This window comes from Bos taurus, chromosome 2 (genome assembly GCF_002263795.3).
Source record: "Bos taurus isolate L1 Dominette 01449 registration number 42190680 breed Hereford chromosome 2, ARS-UCD2.0, whole genome shotgun sequence".
Taxonomy (NCBI): Eukaryota; Metazoa; Chordata; class Mammalia; order Artiodactyla; family Bovidae; genus Bos; species Bos taurus.
In genome coordinates, this window is record NC_037329.1 from 70047507 (window position 1) to 70070631 (window position 23125).

Here is a 23125-nt window from a genome sequence, read left to right on the forward strand (position 1 = left end):
ATTATAAAATGTATCTCTTTGGGATTTATTCCACTTGTAGTTCAGTGAGCTTCTTTGTATTTGTAGATTCATGTGTTGAATCAAATTTAGGAATCTTTTTTGGACTTTAGCTCTCCAAATAATCTCTTACCCGTTTCTTTCACTCTTATTCTTCTGAAACTCCCATAACGAGTATGTTGTTCCTTTAGATGGTATCCTGTATGTCCCTTTGGGTTTGTTCATTTCTCTTCCTTCTTTTTTATTTCTGCTCTTCAGACATGCTAATTTATTTTCACATATTCTTTCTTCTGCCTGTTCCAATTTGCTGTTGAAATCCTCCAGTGATTCAATTCAGTTCAGTCGCTCGGTCGTGTCTGACTCTTTGCGACCCCATGAACCACAGCATGCCAGGCCTCCCTGTCCATCACCAACTCCCGATGTCCACCCAAACCCATGTCCATTGTGTTGGTGATGCCATCCAACCATCTCATCCTCTGTCGTCCCCTTCTCCTCCTGCCCCCAATCCCTCCCAGTATAAGGGTCTTTTCCAATGAGTCAACTCTTTGCATGAGGTGGCCAAAGTATTGGAGTTTCAGCTTCAGCATCAGTCCTTCCAATGAACATCCAGGACTGATCTCCTTTAGGATGGACTGTTTGGATCTCCTTGCAGTCCAAGGGACTCTCAGGAGTCTTCTCCAACACCACAGTTCAAAAACATCAATTCTTCGGTGCTCAGCTTTCTTTATAGTCCAAATCTCACATCCATACATGACTACTGGAAAAACCATAGCCTTGACTAGATGGACCTTCGTTGGCAAAGTATTATTGTAATTCATTTATTTTTTTTATCAGCATCAGAATCTGGTTCCTCTTAATAATTTCTCCTGGGTTCAATCCCTGAGTTAGGACAATCCCCTAGAGGAGGGCATGGCAACTCACTTCAGTATTCTTGCCTGGAGAATCCCATGGACAGAGGAGTCTGGTGGGCTATGGTCCATGGGGTCACAAAGAGTTGGACACGACTGAGTGACTAAGCACAGCACAATAATTAATATATGTCTCTTTGTTGATATTCTCATTGTGTTTATTATTATTTTTTTTTTACTGAGTTCATTAGTTTTTCTTGTTTGTCTTTTCTTGAACTCTCTGAACATATTTAAAACAGCTCTGTCAATGTGTTTGTCCACTAAGTCTGAAGTCTGTGCTTCTTCATGGATGGTATTTACCAATTAACTCTGTTTTCTGATTTTTCATTTTGTTGTATGCCTTGTAATGTAATTTTTTGTTGAAAATTGGGCATCTGTAAAAATAGCATCTGCAGACTGGTTTTGTGCCTGGAAAGTCATTCACTGAGTAGATGGGCATGCCCTATGTGTAGGTATGAACTTGAAGTGCAATCTGAAATTCTTCTCAGGTCTTTTTTGAGCATGCATCTTGCTTGGGTTATATGTGACTTTCTATATTCCCTTTACACACATCTGCCTTTGAATGCTTTAATTTCTCAAACATTCTCATCTAGATTCTCCTTGGGACTTTACATGACTACTGTATGATTCCATATATAGTCTCTTGCTCAGGTATATGTGGGTCTATTGTACCCACCTCCACCCCCATAACTTTCACAAATAGCAGCTGCTGATCTTTCTCATCCAAGATCTGAGTCAGACAAGACAAAACCAGTTTTTCAGGCATCCCCCAGACAGGTTAGAACATTGTGAGTATCAGCTACTCTGCTCCTTTCAGTCCAAGGGTGAAAATTGGAAATTATGTCACTGTTTGCTTTAGACCAAGACCACACCATGGATAGAAAGAGTAGGGAAAGTTTGAATAACTATGTCACAAAGTTTCCTACCATTTTGAATGTGGACTTTTATTTGGATGCTGATTTGGTTGCTGTAGATTTTTCACTCTTTTCTAAAGCTTGTGTATTTGTTCAGTCAGTTCTGTTTTATCTTACTTTATTCATTTATTTTCATGGGGAAAACAAAGGCTTGGAAGTTCCTAGTTTGCTATTTTGCTGATATCACTTCATTTTTCCTATTTTGAATGAAAGCTTCTAGTACAGTTATTCAATCCATGTCTTACCATTTTATGTTGAACATTTGAGGGCAGATAACATTATTTCATTTTCACTTTCATGCATTGGAGAAGGAAATGGCAACCCACTCCAGTGTTCTTGCCTGGAGAATCCCAGGGACGGGGGAGCCTGGTGGGCTGCCATCTATGGGGTTGCACAGAGTCGGACAAGACTTGAAGCGACTTAGCAGCAGCAGCAGCAACATTATTTTAACCTACAGATCTCCAGACCAGGAGTGTTGCACAAAGGAGCCTCATGCACATGCAGATCTGAATCAAATGATGAGATTTGAACTTCAAGCTGTTACCACAATGGAATGAAATTTTTGAAAGAGGCGTGCATGTATTTCAAATGTGGCAGACATGAAAGCATTTATTAGAGGTTAGATGGCATTGGTCAAGAATTCACCCGCCATTGCAGGAGATGCAGGAGAGGTGGGTTCAATCCCTGAGTCAGGAAGATCCCCTGGAGAAGGAAATGGCAACTTATTCCAGTATTCTTGTCTGGAAAATGCCATGGACAGAGGAGCCTGGTGGGCTCCATGGGATTGCAGAGAGTCAGACATGACTTAGCTACTGAGAATACGTGCATAGTATGGTAGGGGTGCTTCCCTGGTGGCTCAAATGGTAAAAAATCTGTCCGCAATGCAGGAGACCCAGGTTTGATCCCTGGGCTGGGAAGATCTAGAGAAGGTAATGGCAACCCACTTCAGTATTCTTGCCTGAATAATCCCATGGATGGAGGAGCCTGCTGGGCTCCATGGGGTTACAAAGAGAGGGACACTACTGAGTGACTAACACATTCAATTTCATAGTGTGGTAGATCTTTTTCAAAAATGGTCAAAAAGAAATTTTCTCTTTCTTGAACATATATACTAGTTCTTATTTCTAGACTTGGGGTGTGTTTTACCCTCCCTTGATCAGGGATGTCTTTTAAACTTGCTTTGATCATTAGAATACTGTTGAAATGTTGTTCTTGGAGTACCAAGCCAAGGTCTCAGAAGATTTTCTATCTCTTACTTTCAGCCTCTAATTCAGCCATCATGTAAAGAATCTTAGGTTAAGTCACTGAACAGTAATAGACCACATGGAAATACAGGCTATATAGTGGAACACTAAGACTCCCCAGCTTAGCTTCAGCAAAGTGGCAATCTCATGCATAATACCAATCTATGGAGAAGGCAATGGCAACCCACTCTAGCACTCTTGCCTGGAAAATCCCATGGATGGAGGAGCCTGGTAGGCTGCAGTCCATGGGGTCGCTAAGAGTTGGATACGACCAAACAACTTCGCTTTCACTTTTCATTTTCATGCATTGGAGAAGGAAATGGCAACCCACTCCAGTGTTTTTGCCTGGAGAATCCCAGGGATGGGGGAGCCTGGTGGGCTGCCGTCTATGGGGTGGCACAGAGTCGGACACGACTGAAGAGACAGCAGCAACAGCAGCACTACATATTAGCCTTCCTCATGTCCTAACCAAACTGCAGAATCATAAGTAAACAAAAATGGTTGTTGTTTTAAGCCACCAAGATTTTTTTTGTAGGAGAGCTGGGAGGAAGAATGGTTATATGAAAATGCCACATTATTTATGAGACAATGTAATATATTTTCATTAATCTAACAGATTAAAAGCAGTTTTCATTTTTGTAGCTAACTTTAGAAACTAGCTCTTGTTTAAAATGAGACTCATATAATATGTCTTTTTCTTGTTAAATCTGCATGCTAGAGAGGAAAGGGCATATATTTTGGGGTTACAAATTCTGGGTATTAAATTCTATTTCTGCCATTTATCTGCTCTGAGGCCATATTAAATGAGTTCATCTTTCTGAGTCAAGGTTTACTATTCTGTAAAATAAAGATAATAATTCTGACATAGGTTTTTAAAAGGATGAGATATGCTAATATGAGATGGGACCATATATACCTGCATAACCTGTTGCTTAGTCACTTCAGTCGTGTCCAACTCTGTGCGACCCCATAGACTGCAGCCCACCAGGCTCCCCCGCCCCTGGGATTCTCCAGGCAAGAACACTGGAGTGGGTTGCCATTTCCTTCTCCAATGCATGAAAGTGAAAAGTGAAAGTGAAGTCGCTTAGTCATGTCTGACCCTCAGCGACCCCATGGACTGCAGCCTTCCAGGCTCCTCCGTCCATGAGATTTTCCAGGCAAGAGTACTGAAGTAACCTACATGATTGTATATGGTGATGCTGTTGTAAAACATAAAGTACAATTCCTGGCACACAGTAGGCATGTGAATAGTGGTAATTAATGGAACCCTTTACTAAAAGGGATATTTTTAGACATAGAAATGCATCAGACTTCAAAGGAAGGAAGCTATAACAGCAGACTGACAGATGTTTGGGTTATTAAGTTAAATAAATGAATAATGAGTTTATACTCATAAAGGAATTGGAACAGTGCTTGTGCACATAGTAAACCTTAAGTAAATGCTACCTAGTATTATTACTGTTGTTGTGGCTGCTATTACTTGAACAGGTGGCTTCACCTAACATCCCTTTTGGTCAAATCTGGGAGAAAGTGTTTATGTTAAGTTTGGCTTTATATCTAGGTATCTCATTCTGGCAAGCCATCTTTGGGACATGCTATGTCCCACAGGGGAAATGAATGACACTACAATTTGTATCCCTTGCCCAACAGATGTATCTATTTCATTCTAACATCTTCAGTTAACCTTGCATCTTCTCTACCTTAGAAATTTTTGGTCTTTGAATGAATTTAATAGTTTTATTACTATTACTATTATCTAAAAAACACAGACTTGGAGAAATGCTTAGTTGATAAAACTAAAATATTCCTAAGAATGTTCTATTTCTTTCCTTTCTTTTTCTCTCTTTTCACTAATTTGATAACTGATCATGTTTCAAGGAGTATTTGAAAAAAAAATTCATTTGCTTTACATTAATTTAGTCACTTACTTTTTAGTTCAGGCATTTTTTAGTTTTAATTTGGTGCTGACATGTGGTTTTGACCCAATTGGTTTCATCTGCAGCCTCAGTTCCTTTGTATTTCTGGCCAAATATCCAGACTTTCTGACAGAATCAGTTACCTGATGCTGCATAATAAATCACCCTAGTACTTAAGTAATGTAAATAATCCATTGTTATTATTTCTTAGTTTCTGTGGGTTAGATATGCAGGAGAAGCATGACTGGGCTATACTAGGGATCTCTATGAAGTCACAGTCAGGTGTTAGCTGGGGCTGCAGTTATCTGAAGGACTGCCTGTGGCTGGAGGATCCTCTTCCAAGGTGACTCACTCATGTGGCTAATAAGTTGGTACTGGCTATTGGTAGGAGTTCTCAGTTCCTTTCCAGGCAGGTCATTTCACAGGACATCTCGAGTCTCGTAACAGCATGATGCCTGACTTCTCTCAGAGCAAAAAATCTAAGAGAGCAAGTCAGAAGCTTCAATGTCTATTGTGACCGAGCCTAAGGAATCAAACCATCACTTCCCTCATATTCTGAAGGTCTCACTAGCAGACCTCTATGGAGACTACAGAAAGGAGAGAATACTAGAAGGTACTAGATTGTTGAATGCTATATCAAAGACTGACAACCACATAATCATCATGCTTCATTGAGGTTTCAAGAGTGGATCTAACTCCAAAATTCTGGCCAATCCAGCTGAAAAAAGGTTCTTTTGTATTTTATGAAACTACTTTCCTCCTTAACTTTCTTTAGAGCTGTTATTCTCAACCAGTGGTTCTCAATGAAATCCTCAATATCCTCTTTTATTTCAGAAAGAAGGGAGGAAGAGAGGGAGAGAAGTAAGAAAGAAGGGAGTGTTAACTACAAATTGGCACTTACCAAGAGCATTGCCAGTGATTGTACAAGGGAACTTGCCATCTGCCTCTGCAGATGAACCCTCTGGAGAGTGAACCCTGTGCTCTTGCAGCTGTTGACTTTCAACAGCCCCTGAGGAATTCAGGGTCGAGTGAGGCATTCTGTGCTCCAGGGAATCTGGTGGGACAGGTCTTTAGATAGTTGGATGTTTTTAGGATCAGATTTTATGATCTCAATCCTTGCATCTCCTCTTATTTCTAGAAAAGTACTAAATCCCTGCATGGTGACATCAGATCCTCATGACTAGCAAAAAACCTTTTGTAAAATGAGGATTTAATGGTATTGAACTCCCCCTTTGCCAAAGTCTTATGTGTTGACCTTCCTCCCAGTGCCTCTTTGGAGCAATCTTTCAGAGTTATCTGGGGTATTGCCTCCCTGGCTTCAGTCCTCATTTTGCCCCAAATAAAACTTAACTCACAGCTCTCAAATTGTGCATCATTTTAGTCAACAGGAGGAAAATCCTATCTAACATTTTTGATCGTTGTTCTTAAAGTGTTCTGGAGTCCAACTGTCATACTGAAGATAGTGTTTTCCAGCATCTCATTTTGAAGGATCAGGCCTATTAATAATTTCCAAACTTAGAGTTCTTCTTCTACTGGCTGTATCAACTTGTTCCTTGGTATTTTTTTTTTTTTTGACAGGTTCTCATACTGCCTTTATGATGTGAAGAGTGATATTTTTACAAATGTGATCTCTTTGGTTTAGATTTTCTCTCTATATACAGAAGATATTTAGTATTTCCCATCAAACACACAAGATGTGTAGTGATTAAAATTTTTGCCAGTGTCTGCCCTGAATATATATTGCTTTGGAAAAAAGCATGTATTTGCACTTGAAAACAAAGATCTACACTGATGGTGTAGTCCACAGTTTGGTTTTCCTTTTGCCAAACTGGTCAAGTTTTTCCTCTAAATTATGTGGACTACAAGCCTCCTCATAAAGCACATAAATGTTTTTAGGCAAAATAATCTAATGAGTAAGAGCCTGGACTCTGGCATTTACACCTGAGTGTGAATCATGGTTCTGCCAATTACAAATTGGGAGCTTTTGGCGGGTTATTTAAATTTTCTATGCTTCAGTTGCCTCATCTATAAAATGAGATTAACAATAGAACTCATTCTATAAGGATTATCAGTTCACCCTGGTCCTTTAAAAATCAGTTTTGAAAAGGAAACTATCAATAAAACAGCAGTAGTCATTCTGTTAATATGTGAAGTGAAACTGTTTCAGGAAGAGGGAACCCTTCCTGGGCCCGAAACTGGGCTCTTGTGTAACATTCGGAAATAAATTGTCCGAGGAGACACATGTGCTGACAAAGCAAGAGATTTTATTGGGAAAGGGCACCCGGGTGGAGAGCAGTAGGGTAAGGGAACCCAGGAGAACAGCTCTGCCACACAGCTTGCAGGTTTTATGGTGATGGGATTAGTTTCCGGGTTGTCTTTAGCTAATCATTCCGACTCAGAGTCCTTCCTGGTGGTGCACGCCTTGTTCAGCCAAGATGGATGCCAGAGAGGAGGATTCTGGGAGGTGGTCGGACATGTGGTGTCTCCTTTTGACCTTTCCCGAACTCTTCTGGTTGGTGGTGGCTTATTAGTTCTGTGTTCCTTACCAGGACCTCCTATTGTAAAATAACTCATGCAAATAGTTACTATGGTGCCTGGCCAGGGTGGGCAGTTTCAGTCAATATGCTTCCCCTAACAAAATGGTATAGGAGAAACTGCTTTGAAAAGCTAAGACCACTCTGACAATATTCTGAAAACATACCTGTTTGTATCCTTCATGCAGATGAATTCAGACAACTGCTACTCTGGGAAAACACCTAATTTGTCACACTAGTAGATGTATCCAGTACAAAATAGCATAGATAAACTTCAGCTCTGACATACTTCAGAATTTTTAAACATCAAATTCAATATTGAATGGAAATCAAGTTTCACTTTTTGAGAGAAAAATTAGGTCTTTGTCTTTGATGTCTTCATAGATCCAGGGTTTTCTATGGCAGTGGGGTCCTCTTTTAATAGAACACTTCTGTCAATTGAAAAAAAAAAAGAGAGAACATGAACCTTAACAATATAAGAATTTTTAATTTATAAAGCATTAATATACAGAATTTCTATGCTAATAAAATATTATATACATTAAGAATATATGCAAAGAATATAAAATTTCACATAATGAATGAAAAAAAAAGTGGTTGCCATTTTTCTCTGTGTATTTCAATGCATTATCTTGTGCAAATGATAGGATATACACATCCTACTTGGGAGACAGCTGCTTACTCTTAATTGAATAAGAACAAATGGCTGATCAAAACAACAATGAGATACTACTACACACCCATTAAAATGCTAAAATCTGAAACAAAGACAACAGGAAATGCTGGTGAAAGATGCAGAGCAAAGGAACTCTCATTTATTGCTGGCAAGAATGCAAAATGGTGAAGTCACTTTGGAAGACAGTTTGACAATTTTTAACAAAACTGAACACGGACAGGGAGGCCTGGCATGCTGCGATTCATGGGGTAGTAAAGAGTCAGATACGACTGAGCGACTGAACTGACTGAAACACAGTATTATTACAGGATCTAGCAATCAGTCTCCCAGGTATTTACTCAAATGAAGTGAAAACTTATGTCCACACAAAAACATGTGTATAAATGTTTATAGCAACTTTATTCGTAATTACCAAAGCTTGGAAGCAACCAAGATGTCCTTTCATAGGTGAATAGATAAATAATCTGTGATAATCCATACAATGGAATATTATTGAGCAATAAAAAGAAATGAGCTATCAAGCTATAGAAAAACATGGAGGAAACAAATGCATTTTGCTAAGTGAAAAAAGACACTTGGAGAAGACTGTGTGTGTATGATTCTGCCTGACATTCTGGAAAAGGCAAAATTACAGAGACAGTAAAAAGATCAGTGGTTGCCAGGGTTTCAGATGGGGGGATGGTGGGAGAGTGGGTGGAGGAATGAATAGGTGGAGCAAAAGCAGTATAACTATTCCATATGACACCATAATGGTGGATATAGGACATGCATTTGTCAAAACCCAAGGCAAAAGTGAACTGTATGGACTTTTCCTAATAATAGTATATCAATAGTGGCTCACAAATTAGATATACCACAGGAATGCAACATGTTAATAGGAAAACCTGGATGTGGAAAGAGGGGGACATAAGATATCTGTTTGCACCTTCTGTGTAATTTTTAAAATAAACCTAAAATGGTTTTAAAATAAAAACTATTTTAAAAGTCTATATTCAAAAAATAATTAGTCACTTTGACTGATTTGACTTTAGTGGCTCTTTGAGAACAATATCAGACATTAGAGTGAAGTCTTCAGGGATCATGTTTACAAAATGGTAAGGAAAGGCCTGTGTTTTCCAAACCTTCTGTTCGAGGTGAAAGTCTGTGTTCCCTTTCTGGAAGGACTTTGAAGCAGGCCAAATTTGAATCTGTGCTCTAATACTTATCATCACATAGCCATGAGCAGTTCACTTAACTGTTATCTCAGTTTCCATATCTGTAAAATGGAGACAACTGTACAATGTCTAACCTTATAGGATTAATATAAGGAATAATTCAGGAGACATATGTAAAAAACTAGCTAGCACGAGGCACCAATGAACCAACAGCTTTTGTTAGGAAAACCCAAGTAACTATGTCCTAAGAACTATCATTACATATTCTACCTTAGCTTATACACTTATTGAAATTAAGACTCATGATGTCTATTAGAAATTCTCTCAATGACACTCAACTTTACTGAAGCATAGGAAATAACTGGGAACTGTAATAGTTCTAAGAAATGAAATAAAATGAGGCTAATGTAAATAAAAAAGAGTTACCTACTGGCTTTTCCCAATTAATTAGCATACATTCAATTATTCATACCTTAGGGAACTCATTTAGGCAATCAGGTATCCCATAAATATTCATCTTATTTACCTTCAGTGTCTCTGTCATTAGGATTGGAAATTGGCAGTGTTTTCTCAAGATATTTCACAACTGGTTGCTTTGAAAAAAATTACCTGGGACTCAACTCGTATGTCATTAACAGTGAAAATGATCCGCCACAAGAATGCTGAATTAACAAAGGGATGCTCAGTCCTCATTGTCGCCCATTGGCTCAGGCATCCATCCTCTGAGACAGGAGTGCTCTCAGTGGGTTGGCAATGGGACTGTAAAGGTGCCATTCTGACCTTCGGCCACTAGCATGTGCTCTTGAATAGTTTTTCATGGCAGTCAGGCCCTGGGCCCAAAGGAATGGAGAGGCTACACCTCTGGTTCTAATTTGTGGAAGAGGCAGAAAGAATGTGATTTATAAGTGTGAAAGCAGTGCGCCACCAACGCAGACATGACCTCATATAAGGAGACTCTTCAAGAGACCAAGATTGGCAGAGACAGCATTAGCCAAGGGGAATATGCCATCAGGATGGGCCACATAATTTGCAGGACCCAGTGCAAAATGAAAATGCAGGGTCCTCTGTTCAAAAATTAAGCATTTCAAGACAGCAACGGTGGGGTCCTTCTGAGTGTTAGGCCCTTTGTCTCTGTGCAGGTTGTACTCTCGAGGCTGGCCCTGTGTGCAATACAATGATACTTTCTTCTGAACTGCCTGGCCTCAGACAACAAAACAAGGCTGAGTGACCCTCCCTGGTTTTTAGGAAGCCAGTTTTGCATTATAGCTACTATCTATGAGTGCTTATTAAAGCCAGGTCCTATGCTAGGCTCTGACATTATCTCTAACCCTTAGGATATGCCTCCAAAATAGACTTCAGTGTCTCCATTTTAAAGGTAAAGAGATTATTAGAGAGAACAAGTGACTTACACAGAGCACAGAAGTGACTGAATCAGGGTAGAAACCCAGGTTTGTCGCTCTGCCTTCAAAGCCCATGTGCTTCTTATGTGGATCATGTTGCTAGTGTAAAGTAGGAACTTAGAAACATCTGAAATATAGCATGGTGCTGTTTGGGGGGTAACTTTTCTATTTCCAATCATTTTATTTACCTTTAAAGATATTGCGGCACTCCTCAGTTCCCCTCACCAAGTTGAGCACTCCCTTCTTCCTGTGATAGGAAACACTGCAAAATAAAATTTACAGAACAAATTACAAGTGTGGCTTCCACCTCTTGCCCTCCAGGCTGCAGACAAAAGCTCTTTTCATTGTGTCAGCTGAATAGTATAAACTAACAGGACGATTTAGTTTCCAAGAGGAGCCTAGTCTAAACGTTTTTGATTCACATTTGAAATAAATCAATATGGTACAGGACAGGTCATGAAAGACCCTTTGAGAAGGGAAAGGTCTTCAGAATATAGAGTAGGTCCAAGTTTTCCTCTAACTTTCCCACTCACAAATTGTGTAAAAAACAGGAGTTTGGGGGTGGGAGTGTATCATGGAATGGCATTTTGAGGGTCTTTTCTTGCTTAATGGTAAGGAAACAATTCCAGAATGTCCCCACCTTCCGAAAGGAAGGCTCCTTTTGTTTGAAGCTTAGCTACTTTGGTTGCCATGAAGACAGAATCAGTCCAAAGGACCTCTTTACGCTGTGCTCCTGTTGGAAGCCATGGCCCCTCGCAGCCAACAAACAGCATGAGTGGTCCAGCTTTCCCAAAGCTCCGCAGCTCATTAGAGCCATCAGTTAACCCCCTGCCCCTGCCCGTTGCCTACTTATTGTAATTAATTTTATGGCCCCTTTAAAAAAAAGAGAGAAAAGAAAAGGGAGACCTCTACATTTTATGCTACATTGCACAAGCAATTGAAAGTTGCAGGGAAGGAAAAAAAAAAAAAATCCCAGCACCAAATGTTTAGCAGTCTTTTCTTCTACTTTAAATGAGCAACCTATTTAAATCAATTATCGGCTCAAAATGAGCAGGCTGATCTAATTAGTCTTGGCCCCTGGTGGGTTAATGAATGAAAGGGAGGTGTTGGGTAGATGTGGGCTTTCTCTGGAGTCTTTGGAACTGACCACACTAACATAGATCCCTTCTGGGTTTCTAACTCTTACCAGGAAGAATTATAGAAATAAATAAAGAGAGGCAAAGGGTGAGAGAGTAGAATGAGAGGCACAGTGGAGAAATATTAGTTCCATTAGCAGAATGACTAAGCATTGCATGGCATATTTTCAGCCTGTGTTTTACTAGGCACTGATCATTAGTGTTTGATAAGTAGTTCAGAATTGTAAATAAATCAATTTGTGTTTTCTTTAAGCGTGTTTGAAATGGAACAACGTATTGACTTCAGAGGAAAACATGCTGGTGAGTGATAGCAGCACAAGCCCTGAATCTTTGCACAAAAACCTCCTCCCTCTTCCCAACCTCATATCCAGCCCTCTATTCAATCACAATGGCACAGGGAATTAACATATGGTTAATTAGGGAACTAATATAAGGAAGCAGGAGTGGGAAATTGATCAACAATAAGTTTGTGACTGTTGGACTGGAAGGTCTTAAGTTTCCCATTTTTTTAAATACATCTTTGCGAGTATTCCTCTGAGCAAGGAAATAGATATTTGCTTTTTGGGTTATGACATTTCTTACCCCAAATGTTAACTCTCTGGTAAATGTTACAAGTGTTTACAGTTTGGGAATCTGATGTCTGTAACTTTTTGGGTTACTCCTTTCTAATGGAAATTACATGGGTCTTGAAGTCAAGCAAACCAGCTCTGTTTCTGAAATGTGTGACCTTAAGGAGCATTTTCCCCCCCTATCTCTGACCCTCAACTGTCTCATCTTTAATATGGAGACAATATCACTTGGTTGCTCTGAGAACTGAGATGATATCTGTAAGGTGGCCACTATGTATGCCCTATGTCTCTCCTTTGAAGAGTGTACCTAAGGATGTTTTGGCAAAAGGTAGAAGAGTTCTTATATTTTTCAAAATGATGCAACAGGATGTGAATCTTTCTGTGTTAATTTTCACTTGAATGTGATCACTTTTTTAAAGACACTACTTGAAGAAATGTAATAGTGAGTCTCGGGTAACCAAAATCTTGCCTCCAATTGAGGTTGAAGAGCAAACAGAGAGACTCCATAAATGCCCTGGTATTTAATGAAGATAGCCAACAAGTATTTCTGCATTATAAAAATGTCAATGACAAGCTGAAAATAACCAACATTGCCATTAGATTTTTAGGAGGTCAGTCATCATGGGATAGAATAGGAGGAGGGGTGAGTTGGGTGAAGATATTCAGGCTGCCTGAGCTGAGTCCATGATGGAAGGAGGTAACAGCTTGAGGAACTGGTCTAATACATACCACTAGATATGGAAGAACCACTCTCCATAACTCCTCTGCCTAGTTCTCCTTCCTGACCAGTTTTTATTTCATCAGGGTCAGACTGTTTTAGGGAAAATCGAATCATCTTTGAACTACAAACTGATTATGTGGGCTTATATGGCAAGACACTTCTTAGCTGCAAAGCAGCTATACTCTTTCAGATATTCCTAAGAACTCAGTCTTTAATCAGTGAAACGTCCAGATACATTGCCCTTTACAGAAATCAAAACCCTACTGTTTAATGACCACTTGGAGATATCATGATTCTTTTCACCCATTCTTGGCATCTTATCATCCATTGCTTAAGACTAAGAAGTCTCACACTGAAACTACAAAATCACATTGGAAATGAAAGTTTTGCAGACTCTTATGTGAACTGGATTTTGGCTTTGTGGGGTAAAGAGTGGGTGTGGGAGCATTCAGGAGCACATATAAAGGAATGGAAATAATTTGCTATTTTTAGAGACACAGAAAGACACAGAGAAAAAAAGGGAAGAAAAAAAATCTTTTGCAGCCAGGGAATGCAAACTTTGTAGTTCATCATAGTTTCAACATGGGTTCTTACAATGATTTATTCAATTAACCTCTTGCCTGTAACCCCCATCTTTAAATAAGCAGAATCTGAGAACAACAATTATAACTTTGCTAACGAGAAACTGGGTAAGTATTAAGTGTTTAAAAATCCCACTATTGGAGCCTGGTAATTTTTAAACATATAATTACCTCTTTTATAATACTTTGATTAGATTAAAATTAATGCATTATTAAGTCATGAGATGTTCAACCATCTAGACCTCTGTATAGACACAGATAGCAATTCCTTTATTTCCCCTTCCCCAGGTCTAAGTTAATTAAATTCCCTTTAATTATAATTTACTAAAAAGCTTCACTTTTGCCACTATTATGTCTTTTGAACTTTGAAATTTGAAAAAAAAAAGGGGGGGACCTTAAAATGGTCTTTTACAGGAGAAATGAACTGTCAGCGAATTCAGGCAAAATTAATTATTTCAGCTTGATAAACCTTTTCATCTATTTGACTCCTTATACAGAAAAGCCAATTAATAATGTCAAACATGCTTTGCCTCCAGGGACCTGCAAGTTCTAATGAGTCTGTTTACTGTGGAGTGGCTAGCAGAATGAGCTTCATGTAGAAATTTTCTAATCGCGCCACACCTGTCAAGCTCAGTCATTATCTGTGTACCAAGGGCAAACCTCATTTTGTCAGTAGTGGTTTTCGAAGAACTAACAGATGCCTGGGGGAACATGCAGGACTGTCCGCCAGTAGACGAGTCACTTAATTACCAATCAGAGCAGCGGGGTGAATGCCTAATGTTCCTTAGTCCCGACCTTCCTCATCCCAACTCCACGTGCCCATCTTGTCAGCGACCGGGGACCTCGGTCTTTCTCAGTGCTGAGTGCTCATCTACCAGGACCTCTTTCTCCTGTGTGCTTTGAGGTGATGATTGATGAAATGGGTCAATCAGGGGCCTTGGACTCCACCTGCCCTGGAGCTGATAATTGTTTGCTTGGTGGGGAGGAGCCTGTAGGGGAGGGTGTTGACATAACCACCCCTAAATGAAACCACATATTCCTTCTCACTTTCCATTTGCCTCCTTGACTTGCAGGAAGCCCAGATATACAAACTTGACTGCAGGCAGAGGCCCAGCATTCGGGGAAGTATTCATACTTCAGAGCAGTGCTTCTCAAGCTCTGATGCACCTATGAGTCACCTGGGGATCTTGTTCAAACTATTTTCTGATTCAGTGAGCCTGGGACCTGAGATTATGCATTTCTGACCAGTTGAAACTGGATGCAACAAGGAACATGAATCATATACTGAGGCCAGGGTTGAAACTAGCGGTCTTAGACAAAATGCTAAGCCTTTTTGCACCTTCGAATTCTCACTACTGTAAAATATTCAGAAGATTCAGTGTTTCCCTGTTGCCTTTAGAATAACAGACAAAATCCTTCATGCTTACAGAAACCACAATCTTCCTGGAACACCTGGAAAGCTTAAACTGGTTATTCTCCCCATCCCTGAGAAAGGATGATACCGTCCGTCTACTCTGAGTTCTGAAGATCAACACACTTCTCCATGCTCTTGTTTGAAGAGAATTTGTCTTGGCTGGGACCCCATCTGTAGCTCTTGAGGTAATTTTGTAGTACTGCATCATGCCTGAGAAGGACTGACATTGAAAGAGAGCCTGGAGAGGCAATCAGATTCGGGGATCAGATGTCCAAGGTCCTGAATTCAAAATGGAAGTCTGCCATTTGTGGGCAAGTCACTTATTCTTGCTCTGGCTCAGTTTCCACTTCTGTAAAATTGAGGGATAATATCTAACTCACCTATCATGATAGGGATTAGAGACAGACTGGAATAAGTGGTAGATTTATTACTATGCGTTGAAGTAATCTGCGGAAGGGCTTTGACGTTAGGTAAGTGCCATCCATGTGCAAGACATCAGTACTTTAAATTTTCAATTTATTCACAGGTGTTTTTCTCTATTTTCTCTGAGAAATGCAGTGTCACTGGGCCATGGACTTAAGGTCTAAAAGAAACCAGACAATTCATATAAAATTAGGCAGTGGGCTTTGAGGAAATCAAACATAGTTAGCCTGTCCTTTCATTAGCTTTATTTCCCCAGGAAAACTGTGCTTCTGGAGAAATGTCATTGTGTAGCTGATTCAGCCAGAGCCTTCTAATTTCTTAGCCCAGGAAGTAAAAGAAAGCTGGAAAATGGAGGGTGATTAATTCTGTCAACACTTTACTAGATTGCTTTCTATGCTGCCCTCCTGTTGAATATTGGGCACAGAGATGGCTAGATGCCAAGGGACTCTTCTCTCCTCTGTGTATGCTTCAGTTAAGCTGGCATTGTTGTGTTTCCCTTAGACCTTTAGACTGTTGGTCACCAGAAAAATATCCCTAGGCACTTTGCAATGATTAAAAAAATTTTTTGAGCAGTATTTCACATTGTCCTTTTTCAATATGTGGAAAAGGCTTAGTCCATTCTTAAGTATGATGTTTTTCCATATTGATGTCAATTTGTTTACCAAAACAATAAATTGCCACCTCTTATTTTATGATGTTAAGAGAGAATTAGGCATTGATATGGAAACAAGTCACTTGAGAGATGTGTCTTTTGGGTCAGAAATTTTCATACAGTTCTGTGAAGCCCTAGGTTTCCCAGGAAATATCTTGCCATCTCAAACAGGAGGGAGCAAATGAGGAGGTGGAGCCACAGGATTCCCGTCCTAGTTTCAATCAAGTCTGCTTGTATCTTTTTTATATATTGGGATTTCATTAAGACTTTATGTGAGAAAGGGCAATATGACTTTTAAAATGTTGAAAATCACTGCTGTAGTTCAAATTTCAGTGCTAACAGGGATGTCAGATCTTAAAACTTCAGGGTCCTCATCCCTCAACACCATGTCTTTGCTTACCACAGCCAGAATTGCGTATCATGTCCTAATACAGAGATTCACAGCCTCCCCATTATCCTGATGAGCTTCATGCTTATGGAAAAGTCTACAGAGAATCCACAGTTCATTATGATGACATCTTTGCTGATAAATAGCTATGGCGGAGGTTGTCCATCTAGTTTCCCTCTTTGTATCATAAGGGACACTAGAGAAAGTGTAGAACATACGTAAAGGACATGGCTAGCCCACTTTATTCACATTGATGGCAGGCAAGAAAGTTATTTGGGATTCCAAAATTCTGTTTCCCATCATAATTTTAGTACTGCCAAATGCCCTTCTATATTTTAATGGAGAACTCATTTTTAGGGACATTCAAGTTCTCAAGGCAAGAATACTGAAGTGGTTTGCCATTCCCTTCTCCAGTGGACCACATTCTGTCAGACCTCTCCACCATGACCCGACCGTCTTGGGTAGCCCCACATGGCATGGCTTAGTTTCATTGAGTTAGATAAGGCTGTGGTCCATGTGATCAGATTGGCTAGTTGTCTGTGATTGTGGTTTCAGTCTGTCTGCCCTCTGATGCCCTCTCTCAGTGCCTACCATCTTACTTGGGTTTCGATTACCTTGAAGGTGGAGTATCTCTTCACAGCTGCTCCAGTAAACTGCAGCTGCCGCACCTTACCTTGGACATGGGTTTGCTCCTCTCTGCCACTGCCCCTGACTTTGGACATGGGGTAGCTCCTCTCGGCCAGCCACGCTTCCATGCCATCGCAGCCACCGTGCCGTGTACCATGTGAGTTATGGACGGATGTTGGCGGCACTGTACAGGAAACAGGAATCAAGACCATCCCCAAGAAAAAGAAATGCAAAAAAGCAAAATGGCTGTCTGAGGAGGCCTTACAAATAGCTGTGAAAAGAAGAGAAGCAAAAAGCAAAGGAGAAAAGGAAAGATATACCTTTTTGAATGCAGAGTTCCAAAGAATAGCAAGGAGAGATAAGAAAGCCTTCCTCAGTGATCAATGCAAAGAAATAGAGGAAGACAATAGAATGGGAAAGACTAGAGATCTCTTCAAGAAAATTAGAGATACCAAGGAAACATCTCATGCCAAGATAGGCTCAATAAAGGACAGAAATGGTAGGGACCTAACAGAAGCAGAAGATATTAAGAAAAGGTGGCAAGAATACAGGAAATAACTGTACAAAAAAGATCTTCACAACCCAGATAATCACGATGGTGTGATCACTCACCTAGAGCCAGACATCCTGGAATGTGAAGTCAAGTGGGCCTTAGGAAGCATCACTACAAACAAAGCTAGTGGAGGTGATGGAACTCCAGTAGAGCTATTTCAAATCTTGAAAGATGATGCTGTGAAGGTGCTGCACTCAATATGCCAGCAAATTTGGAAACTCAGCAGTGGCCACAGGACTGGAAAAGGTCAGTTTTCATTCCAATCCCAAAGAAAGGCAATGCCAAAGAATGCTCAAACTACCACACAATTGCACTCATCTCACAAGCTAGTAAAGTAATGCTCAAAATTCTCCAAGCCAGACTTAAACAATACATGGACTGTGAACTTCGAGATGTTCAAGCTGGCTTTAAAAAAGGCAGAGGAATCAGAGATAAATTGCCAACATCTGCTGGATCATGGAAAAAGCAAGAGAGTTCCAGAAATACATCTATTTCTGCTTTATTGACTATGCCAAAGCCTCTGTGTGGATCACAATAAACTGTGGAAAATTCTGAAAGAGATGGGAATACCAGACCACCTGACCTACCTCTTGAGAAACCTGTATGCAGGTCAGGAGGCAACAGTTAGAACTGGATATGGAACAATAGACTGGTTCCAAATAGGAAAAGGAGTATGTCAAGGCTGTATATTGCCACCCTGCTTATTTAACTTATATGCAGAGTACATCATGAGAAATGCTGGGCCGGAGGAAGCACAAGCTGGAATCAAGATTGCTGGGAGAAATATCAATAACCTCAAATATGCAGATGACCACCCTATGGCAGAAAGGGAAGAAGAACTAAAGGGCCTCTTGATGAAAGTGAAAGAGGAGAGTGAAAAAGTTGGCTTAAAGCTCAACATTCAGAAAACGAAGATCATGGCATCCAGTCCCATCACTTCATGGCAAGTAGATGGGGAAACAGTGGAAACAGTTGCTGACTTTATTTTTTGGGGCTCCAATATCACTGCAGATGGTGACTGCAGCCATGAAATTAAAAGACGCTTACTCCTTGGAAGGAAATTTATGACCAACCTAGATAGCATATTGAAAAGCAGAGACATTACTTTGTCACCAAAGGTCCATCTAGTCAAGTTTGGTTTTTCCAGTAGTCATGTATGGATGTGAGAGTTGGACTGTGAAGAAACCTGAGCATTGAAGAATTGATGCTTTTGAACTGTGGTGTTGGAGAAGACTCTTCTGAGATCAGATGAAATCAAGAACATTCAGGGTGGTATGGCCATAGACTGGAGAAGACTCTTGAGAGTCCCTTGGACTGCAAGGAGATCCAACCAGTCCATCCTAAAGGAGATCAGTCCTGGGTGTTCATTGAAAGGACTGATGTTGAAGCTGAAACTCCAATACTTTGGCCACCTGATGTGAAGAGCTGACTCATTGGAAAAGACCCTGATGCTGGGAAAGATTGAGGGCAGGAGGAGAAGGGGCCGACAGAGGATGAGATGGTTGGATGGCATCACCGACTCAATGGACATCAGTTTGCGTGAACTCCAGGAGTTGGTGATGGACAGGGAAGCCTGGCGTACTCTTTGGGTCGCAAAGAGTCGGACACAACTGAGCGACTGAACTGAAGTATTAAGGATTTTCAAATTGTGCCTATAGACTTTATACATAGAACACTGAACTTTCTGTGACTATGGAAGACTTTCCCCTTGTGTAGTTGAAAACTACAGATTTCAAAACTTGACAGAACTGTATTTTGTTCTACCATTTACTAGAGAGATACCTTAAGTAAGCTAGGTAATCTTAATACTCCATTTCTCCCTATATTTCTGGAAAAACAGGTCGTGTCTATCTTTTCCCATCATGATTGAGAGCCAGCCTATGTTTGTAAAGATATTTTGATCCAATCTGAAATACAGTGGGGTTTCTGATAGGAAAGAGTGTTTCAAAGTTGATTTCAATTCAATCTAATGAAATTCATTATTCATTTACTAAGCACCTATCTTAGGGCAAGCACTATTCAAGGTACAGTGAGAATGACATACAGAGGTGAGTCATATATACACCCTGGAGCAGAGAGATGCAGACCATAGCCAAGCTGGGGTAAGGGCTGCACTAGGAATTACACTCTGACACAATGAATGACTGACTGCACGTGCTATAGACCTTCACTAAGACCGGGATGTTTCCTCAACTGCTCCATTCCCTCCATTTTATGGGGAATAAGCCAAGGTTCTGAAATGAGGATAGCCTTAGAGAAGGTCACATTTCTTTGTCCCCCAGATTATAACATTTTTTCTTTTCATATAGGTGGCACCGTATCACACCATCTGATGCCCCATCCTGGGCAGTTGGCACTAACTCCCTATTCATTTATGCTTTAAGTCCACCTTCTTTTAGTAAGTCTGGAAGCTTTTCCCACTTTTTAAAAGAATGTACCTCTCACTCTTCACAGCTTTCCCATTCCATTACCATATCTGTCCAGGTCTCCTGGAAAGCCCATGAGTACTTCAGAACTCGACAGAGCCCTGTTGTTAGAAAGAGCTGGTGGAAGTTAATGTTAATTTCTTGCTGTGTTGTCAGTTCTGTGACCTCCCAAGGAGAGAAATTCTACACCTCCTTTTATCAAAGCAACTAGGAAGCTGGAGGCAGAGGATTTACAAGCTCAGTAGAGGAGAAACTCTGCCTGGGGATGCCATGGTGAGTGGTATTTAAGTTCAGTGTCTCATTATCTTCCTAGGACAGAACTGAAAAGCTCACACTCATGCTCTGGGCTATGACTCTCCATGAAGTTTGCTTCTAGAGAAGATTTCAGTGCTGCATTTCCTGGGAAGCCATCGCTTGCTGAACTTCTTCATTTTGATGTAAAGACCGTAATACCCAGGCTATAAAAGTGTATAACATAGCTTATCTTAAAAAAAAAGAAAATGACTGAAGTATAGTTGATTTACAGTGTGTGTTCATTTCTTCCTAACAGCAAAGTGACTCAGTTATACATGCATATAAAACTTAAGCCTAACTTTGAGAAATGGAAAGTATATCATGGAAGTAGGGGTGATATTTATTTATTTATTGGCTTTATTATAGGCTAGATACTTTGTAAAATTGTGATGATTAAGAAATGAGAAATTTATGCAGTTATGATGCAGTAAAGAAGACCTACAAGAAAATGTGGGCTGGCATTCCAGGCTGGTAAGTGAAATAATAATACGAAGTTCAAGCAGTGCTGGCATAAATATATCAATGAAAACTTCATAGAGGTGGTTAGAAGTAAATTGGATCTCTAAGGGTGAGTGAAGGTTCTCTGGGGGCAATTTCAGACAGAGACAATTTCCTGGGGACTCTCAGGCCTGACAACTAGACATTTAATCCTAAAATCCCATGGAGCCAGTTGGTTATTGAAGACCTTAAGGCAATATCATGATGTTTTAAGAGCAGACTCCAGATCTGATGGCCTGAATTCATACCAACTCTTAGGTAAGTTATTCTGTATAAATTTTTACCTCTCTGAGCCCCAGTTTCCTCATTTGTAAAATGGGTATAATAGCAGCTTTCTTGTAGATGGTCATGAAGATTAAATGTTACAGGTAATCCACATTAATTGCTTAATACAATTGCTTGGTGGTTAGTATACATTATCTATATAGTGTCATTTGTCCTTCTCATATTCAAATATCTTTATGATTTCATTGTTACAGTGCCTGCTAGTAGAACTGATGGTGTGTTAAGCAACAGGGATCAATTATCTTCCTGACAAAGTGTCATTATCTCATGGGCCCAGATATAGTCAGAGATAGCCTGATCTCTTAGCAATATTTGCCATGGATATGGGAGGAGGAGTGCCAGCATATATGCTTCTTAGTTGTCATTCTTTTCTGTAGGCCTCTAGGAGGTAAGAACTGGAATAAGGAAGCCTCAACTGTGTGAATGTCAGGGGGAAGCAGCCAGTAAAGGGGGATGTCTGGATAGAGGAAGCAGAGCACCAAGAGGATCAGGACAGCTAGGAAATGCTCGGGAGGTGGATTGGGAAGGATGTAAAGCAGAAGATGGCATTCAGAAAGCTAAATTTACCAGTTTTAGGAGATTTAAAGCTGGGGTGGTGGCACCAAAGAGGGAATTACTGATTTTTTGTGGGTGAAGGAAGTATCAGAAGTGTCAGGTGATGTCATGCCTCATTCATTTGTTTACTGAGCTCCTCCTAGGTACCAGGAAAGATCATGGCAAGCCTTTCATGATGCTTATATTTTACATACATGAAATTTACATACAATCATTACAAATTACCTATAAAGGAGTATGTAACATGTAAGATGTTCTAAATGCAATAATGAAAAATAAAACAGCATAAGAGGAGAGAGAGAATGGTGAGAGGGATTCCATTCTGAGAGAAAGTTTAGGGAGAGCCTCTCCAGTAAAGTAACTTTTCAGTAGAGATCTGGAAGAAATGAGAGTATGAGCTGTGCTGATATCTGGGGGAAGAACACTCCTAGCAGAAGGACTATAAGTGTAATTGTGGTAACCGGCCCCCAAGAAGGTCCCAGAGACTGTTGCCTCCTAACGCACATGCCCCAGTGTAGTCCCTTCTGCCTTGAGTAGAGCTGATCAGTATAACCAATAGAACATCGTAGAACTAGGGTTGACTTCCAAGGTTTGGTCATAAAAGGTATTGCAGCTTCTTCTTGCTCTTTCTTTGAGTACTCACTCTGGGGGAAGCTCACTGCCATGTCATGAGGACAGTCAAGTCACTCTGTGAAGGGGTCCAAATAGGGAAGAACTGGGACTTCCTACCAATGGCCAGTATCAACTTGTCAACCATATGCATGAGCCATCTTGGAATCAGATCCTCAAGCCTTCAGAGACTGTAGCTCTGGCTTATTTCTTGGCTGCAACCTCATGAGAGATTCCCATGCCAGGACCATCCAGCTAAGCTTCTCTCTCACTTCTGACCCACAGAAACTGTATGACATAATAAATGCTGATTGCCATTTTAAGCCATTAAATCTTGGAATAATTTGTTACACTGATAAGTATAATAGTGAAAATTTATTTTCAGCAGAATTGCTAAATATGAGGAGTCAGCATTGAGATATCTCCCGGGACCTGCTCAACGGGGAAGCAGAGCAGAGAAACAGTACCCAGGTTACTTGTTTTGTGGGATTCCCTGGTGGCTCAGACAGTAAAGCGTCTGCCCACAGTGCAGGAGACCCAGGTTTGATCCCTGGGTTGGGAAGATCCCCTGGAGAAGGAAATGGCAACCCACTCCAGTACTCTTGCCTAGAAAATTCCATGGATGGAGGAGCCTGGTAGGCTATAGTCCAT

At 40.4% G+C, this 23125-nt stretch overlaps 2 long non-coding RNA genes across 3 annotated transcripts; one reads left to right on the plus strand and one right to left on the minus strand.

Annotated features, from left to right (window-relative positions):
* Positions 1 to 7223: 7223 nt before the first annotated feature.
* On the minus strand, positions 7224 to 11386 carry LOC104971253 (uncharacterized). Of its 2 annotated transcripts, XR_009491811.1 has the most exons (3): positions 10932 to 11346; positions 7681 to 7944; positions 7224 to 7534 (listed from the first exon to the last, which is right to left on the minus strand). It is a non-coding gene; the product is annotated as an uncharacterized lncRNA (long non-coding RNA). The 2 variants fall into 2 exon arrangements; XR_003030453.2 differs by having other exon boundaries at positions 7224 to 7944; positions 10932 to 11386.
* A 36-nt stretch (positions 11387 to 11422) lies between these two features.
* On the plus strand, positions 11423 to 20757 carry LOC100848049 (uncharacterized). Its single transcript, XR_804920.3, has 4 exons — positions 11423 to 11597; positions 12133 to 12179; positions 15180 to 15349; positions 20547 to 20757. It is a non-coding gene; the product is annotated as an uncharacterized lncRNA (long non-coding RNA).
* Positions 20758 to 23125: the final 2368 nt, after the last annotated feature.